This window comes from Oncorhynchus masou, unplaced genomic scaffold (assembly GCF_036934945.1).
Source record: "Oncorhynchus masou masou isolate Uvic2021 unplaced genomic scaffold, UVic_Omas_1.1 unplaced_scaffold_1054, whole genome shotgun sequence".
Classification (NCBI taxonomy): Eukaryota; Metazoa; Chordata; class Actinopteri; order Salmoniformes; family Salmonidae; genus Oncorhynchus; species Oncorhynchus masou.
In genome coordinates, this window is record NW_027000247.1 from 219,915 (window position 1) to 226,510 (window position 6,596).

The following is a 6,596-nucleotide window of genomic DNA, read 5'->3' on the forward strand; positions in this document are numbered from 1 at the left end:
CTGTCTCTCTCTCTCGCTGTCTCTCTTTCTCTCTGTCTCTCTCTCTGTCTCTCTCTGTCTCTCTCTCTCTGTGTCTGTCTCTCTCTCTCTCTGTCTCTCTCTCTGTCTCTCTCTCTGTCTGTGTATGTCTCTCTCTCTCTCTCTCTCTCTCTGTGTATGTCTCTCTCTCTCTCTCTCTCTCTCTCTCTCTCTCTGTGTCTCTCTCTGTCTGTGTGTGTCTGTCTCTCTCTGTCTATCTGTCTCTCTGTCCATCCATATCTGTAACCTGAGAGATGTAATAATGATTACCAGATAAACGACTTGTAACTGTCTATTCATAGTGATGGGCCAGGTTGATATTTGCATGCAAGTGGTGTGTGTGTGTGACGTGTGTGTGTGTGACGTGTGTGTGTGTGTGTGTGTGTGTGTGTGTGTGTGTGTGTGTGTGTGTGTGTGTGTGTGTGTGTGTGTGTGTGTCTTCTGCAGTTCCCTCGCCCATCCTCCTCGCCTGTATCCCATCCCCTGCAGCACGGAGTCTGTCTGTAGTCAGGGGACAGAGCCAGCGGCGCGCCAACTCTACAGCCCCGTCACACAGCACAAAGAACCTCCTTTATTTCAATCCACGCACTACATTTACCGGAGCCTCCTCACACACGCACACAGCAACTCTTTCTCTCTCTCTCTCTGGTCCCCGGTCAGAACGGACGGTTCGGTAAGGATCATGTCTTCTAATGGCTGTTGTACCGGCGGCGGCGACGTGCTGCAGATCCAACTCGGGCTGATTAACGCGGGGAATAAATATCTAACGGCTGAAACCTTCGGTTTTAAAATCAACGCCTCCGCGCCGAGTCTGAAGAAGAAACAGATGTGGACGTTGGAGCAGAACACCGGTGACACGGCGGGAGACTCGAGCGGCAGCGTGGTGTTCCTCCGGTCACACCTCGGACGGTATCTGGGTACGGATAAAGACGGGAACGTTACCGGGGAGAGCGAGTGTCGAGGTAAAGACTGCAGGTTCGTGTTAACAGCGCATGATGACGGCCGCTGGTCGCTGCTCTCTCAGCCCTTCGGGAGGTACCTGGGAGGCAGCGAAGACCGGATCAGCTGCTTCGCTCAGGTATTGGGGGTTGATGTCGGAGTTGTGTGTCCGCATCCTGGCATCATAGACTAGACGTAACATTGTAAACGTAAATCGAGGACATTTTATATTATGTTACAAGACAGAAAGGGGTTGGTTGGTCGACGTGTATGTGTGTTCAGGGTGTATGTGTGGTCTTGGTGTATGTGTGGTCAGGGTGTATGTGTTGTACGGGTGTATGTGTGGTCGGGTGTATGTGTGTTCAGGGTGTATGTGTGGTCGGGGTGTATGTGTGTTCAGGGTGTATGTGTGGTCAGGGTGTATGTGTGGTCGGGGTGTATGTGTGGTCAGGGTGTATGTGTGGTCGGGGTGTATGTGTGGTCGGGGTGTATGTGTGGTCGGGGTGTATGTGTGGTCGGGGTGTATGTGTGGTCAGGGTGTTTGTGTGGTCAGGGTGTTTGTGTGGTCAGGGTGTATGTGTGTTCAGGGTGAATGTGTGGTCGGGGTGAATGTGTGGTCGACGTGTATGTGTGGTCGGGGTGTATGTGTGGTCGGGGTGTATGTGTGTTCAGGGTGTATGTGTGGTCAGGGTGTATGTGTGGTCGGGTGTATGTGTTGTCGGGGTGTATGTGTGGTCGGGGTGTATGTGTGGTCGGGTGTATGTGTGGTCGGGGTGTATGTGTGGTCGACGTGTATGTGTGGTCAGGGTGTATGTGTGGTCAGGGTGTATGTGTGGTCAGGGTGTATGTGTGGTCGGGGTGAATGTGTGGTCGGGGTGTATGTGTGGTCGGGGTGAATGTGTGGTCGGGGTGAATGTGTGGTCAGGGTGTATGTGTGGTCAGGGTGTATGTGTGGTCAGGTGTATGTGTGGTCGGGGTGTATGTGTGGTCGGGGTGTATGTGTGTTCAGGGTGTATGTGTGGTCGGGGTGTATGTGTGGTCGGGGTGTATGTGTGGTCAGGGTGTATGTGTGTTCAGGGTGTATGTGTGGTCGGGGTGTATGTGTGGTCAGGGTGTATGTGTGGTGAATGTGTGGTCGGGGTGTTTGGTCGGGGTGTATGTATGGTCAGGTGTATGTGTGGTCGGGGTGTATGTGTGGTCAGGGTGAATGTGTTGTCGGGGTGAATGTGTGGTCGGGGTGTATGTGTGGTCGGGGTGTATGTGTGGTCGGGGTGTATGTGTGGTCGGGGTGTATGTATGGTCAGGGTGTTTGTGTGGTCAGGGTGTATGTGTGGTCGGGGTGTATGTGTGGTCGGGGTGTATGTGTGGTGGGGTGTATGTGTGGGTCGGGGTGTATGTGTGGTCGGGGTGTATGTGTGGTCGGGGTGTATGTGTGGTCAGGGTGTATGTGTGGTCAGGGTGTATGTGTGGTCAGGTGTATGTGTGGTCAGGTGTATGTGTGGTCGGGGTGAATGTGGTCGGGGTGTATGTGTGGTCAGGGTGTACGTGTGGTCAGGGTGTACGTGTGGTCAGGGTGTACGTATGGTCAGGGTGTACGTGTGTTCAGGGTGTATGTGTGGTCAGGGTGTATGTGTCATGTGTGTGGTCGGGGTGTATGTGTGGTCAGGGTGTATGTGTGGTCAGGGTGTATGTGTGTTCAGGGTGTATGTGTGGTCGGGGTGAATGTGTGGTCAGGGTGTATGTGTGGTCAGGGTGAATGTGTGGTCGGGGTGTATGTGTGGTCAGGGTGTATGTGTGTTCAGGGTGTATGTGTGGTCGGGTGTATGTGTGGTCAGGGTGTATGTGTGGTGAATGTGTGGTCGGGGTGTTTGGTCGGGGTGTATGTATGGTCAGGTGTATGTGTGGTCGGGGTGTATGTGTGGTCAGGGTGAATGTGTTGTCGGGGTGAATGTGTGGTCAGGGTGTATGTGTGGTCGGGGTGTATGTGCGGTCGGGGTGTATGTGCGGTCAGGGTGTATGTGTGGTCGGGTGTATGTGTGGTGGGGTGTATGTGTGGTCGGGGTGAATGTGTGGTCGGGGGTGAATGTGTGGTCGGGGTGTATGTGTGGTCGGGGTGTATGTGTGGTCGGGGTGTATGTGTGGTCGGGGTGTATGTGTGGTCGGGGTGTATGTGTGGTCGGGGTGTATGTGTGGTCAGGGTGTACGTGTGGTCAGGGTGTACGTATGGTCAGGGTGTACGTGTGGTCAGGGTGTATGTGTGGTCGGGGTGTATGTGTCGGGGTGTGTGGTCGGGGTGAATGTGTGGTCGGGGTGTATGTGTGGTCGGGGTGTATGTGTGGTCGGGGTGTATGTGTGGTCGGGGTGTATGTGTCGGGGTGTATGTGTGGTCAGGGGTGTATGTGTGGTTGGGGTGTATGTGTCGGGGTGTATGTGTCGGGGTGTATGTGTCGGGGTGTATGTGTCTGGGTGAATGTGTGGTCAGGGTGTATGTGTGGTCGGGGTGTATGTGTGGTCAGGGTATATGTGTGGTCAGGGTGAATGTGTGGTCGGGGTGTATGTGTGGTCAGGGTGTATGTGTGGTCGGGTGTATGTGTGTCGGGGGGGTGTATGTGGTCGGGTGTATGTGTGGTCAGGGTGTATGTGTGGTCGGGGTGTATGTGTGGTCAGGGTGTATGTGTGGTCAGCGTGTATGTGTGTTCGGGGTGTATGTGTGGTCGGGGGGTGTATGTGTGGTCGGGTGTATGTGTGGTCGGGGTGTATATGTGGTCAGGGTGTATGCGTGGTCGGGGTGTATGTGTGGTCAGGTGTATGTGTGGTCAGGGTATATGTGTGGTCAGGGTGTTTGTGTGGTCAGGGTATATGTGTGGTCAGGGTGTATGTGTGGTCAGGGTGTATGTGTGGTCGGGGTGTTTGGTCGGGTGTATGTGTGGTCGGGTGTATGTGTGGTCAGGGTGTATGTGTGGTCAGGGTGTATGTGTGGTCGGGGTGTTTGTGTGGTCAGGGTGTATGTGTGGTCAGGGTGTATGTGTGGGTGTATAAACATCTAGCAAGAAACCCAAAGGTTATGTGTTGGAATCTCATCATGGACAACTTGAGAATTTTTACCTTACAAACCCTAACCCTAACCCTAACCTTAACCCTAACCCTAACCCTAACCTTAACCCTAACCCTAACCCTAACCTTAACCTTAACCTTAACCCTAACCCTAACCTTAACCCTAACCCTAACATTAACCCTAACCCTAACCTTAACCTTAACCCTAACCCTATCCTTAACCCTACCCCTAACCTTAACCCTAACCCTAACCCAACCCCTAACCCTAACCCTAACCCTAACCCTGACCTTAACTTTGCAACTGCTTAGCATGTTAAACCTTCCCCTAACCTTAAAACCATTTAACCTAACTCCTAACCTTAACCATAATCCCTAACCTCTACCCTAGCTAAAGTTAGCCTCCTAGCTAACGTTAGACACAACAAATTTAATTTGTAACATATTGTACGACTTGCAATTGAAAACATATCATATGAATTGTAATTCGTAACATACAGTATCATATGAAGCCCTAGGACTACCTGACATGATGACTCCTTGCTGTCCCCAGTCCACCTGGCCGTGCTGCTGCTCCAGTTTCAACTGTTCTGCTTTATTATTATTCGACCATGCTGGTCATTTATGAACATTTGAACATCTTGGCCATGTTCTGTTATAATCTCCACCCGGCACAGCCAGAAGAGGACTGGCCACCCCACATAGCCTGGTTCCTCTCTAGGTTTCTTCCTAGGTTCTGGCCTTTCTAGGGAGTTTTTCCTAGCCACCGTGCTTCTACACCTGCATTGCTTGCTGTTTGGGGTTTTAGACTCGGTTTCTGTTCAGCAATTTGAGATATCAGCTGATGTTCGAAGGGCTATATAAATAAATTTGATTTGATTTGATATGAGTTGTAATTAAGTAACATACAGTATCATAGGAGTTGTATTTCGTAACATACAGTATCATATGAAATGGATAATGGACACAAATGAATTACATACCAATACGAAACTGTAACATACTAAATGAAGTGTCTTGGATGTGTATATGTGTGATGCGTATAAACAGGATGCGTGTATTAACAGGATGTGTGTGTGTGTGTTCCAGACAGTATCAGCAGCAGAGAAGTGGTGTGTCCACCTGGCCATGCATCCCCAGGTAACTAATGCACACACACACACACACACACACACACACATACACATACACATACACATACACACACACACACACACACACACATACATCATCCTGCCTCCAAACCTCCCCCCAGGTGAACCTGTTCAGCCTGGCCAGGAAGCGTTATGCCCACCTGACCTCTAACCCCTCCCCCCCAGGTGAACCTGTTCAGCCTGGCCAGGAAGCGTTATGCCCACCTGACCTCTAACCCCGACCACTCTGAGGTCTCTATAGACCGTGACTTCCCATGGGGGTGGACTCCCTGGTCACCCTGGTGTTCCTGGACCAACGCTACCACCTGCAGACGTCTGACAACCGCTTCCTGAAGAACGACGGCAGCCTGGAGGCCGCGCCGGACAAGACCACCGGATACACGCTGGAGTTCCGCTCCGGCAAGGTGGCGTTCAGGGATTGTTCCGGGCGCTACCTGGCGCCGTCGGGGAAAGCGGGACCATGAAGAGTGGGAAGAACAGCCGCTTGGGGAAGGATGAGATGTTCTCTCTTGAGCAGAGTCACCCTCAGGTGGTTCTCACCGCCGGCAACGAGAGGAACGTCTCCACCAGGCAAGGTAGGACCAACACAACCTTACTAGAACCTTACCAGGCAATTAGGAGGCCTGAGTCTTGTGACCGTAGCGTACGTGTAGGTATGTACGGCAGGACATACTAGAACCTTACCAGGCAAGATAGGACCTACACGACCTTAGTGTAACCTTACTAGAACCTTACCAGGCAAGACAGGACCAGCACAACCTTAGTGGAAACTTACTAGAACCATACCAGAGAAAATAGGACAACACAACCTTAGTGGATCCTTACTAGAACCTTACCAGGCAAGATAGGATGAACACAACCTTAGTGGAACCTTACTAGAACCATAACAGGGAAGATAGGACCAACGCAACCTTACCAGAACCTTACCAGGAAAGATAGGACCTACACAACCTTAGTGGAACCTTACCAGAACCTTACTAAGGATAATAGGACCAACACAACCTTATTAGTTTAACCTTACTAGAACCTTACCAGGCAATATAGGACCAACACAACCTTAGTGGAACCTTACTAGAACCTTACCAGGGAAGATAGGACCAACAAAACCTTATTGGAACCTTACTAGAACCATACCAGGGAAAATAGGAGTAACACAACCTTACTAATCAACTCAAATCAAAATCAAATGTATTTATATAGCCCTTCGTACATCAGCTGATATCTCAAAGTGCTGTACAGAAACCCAGCTTAAAACCCCAAACAGCAAGCAATGCCGGTGTAGAAGCACGGTGGCTAGGAAAAGCTCCCTAGAAAGGCCAGAACCTAGGAAGAAACCTGGAGAGGAACCAGGCTATGTGGGGTGGCCAGTCCTCTTCTGGCTGTGCCGGGTGGAGATTATAACAGAACATGGCCAAGATGTTCAAATGTTCAGAA

General features: G+C 51.1%; 1 pseudogene; it reads left to right on the forward strand.

The window, feature by feature from the left end:
- The first annotated feature begins 529 nt into the window (after positions 1-529).
- LOC135528878 (fascin-like) lies at positions 530-5,737 on the forward strand (annotated as a pseudogene).
- The last annotated feature ends 859 nt before the right edge of the window (positions 5,738-6,596 follow it).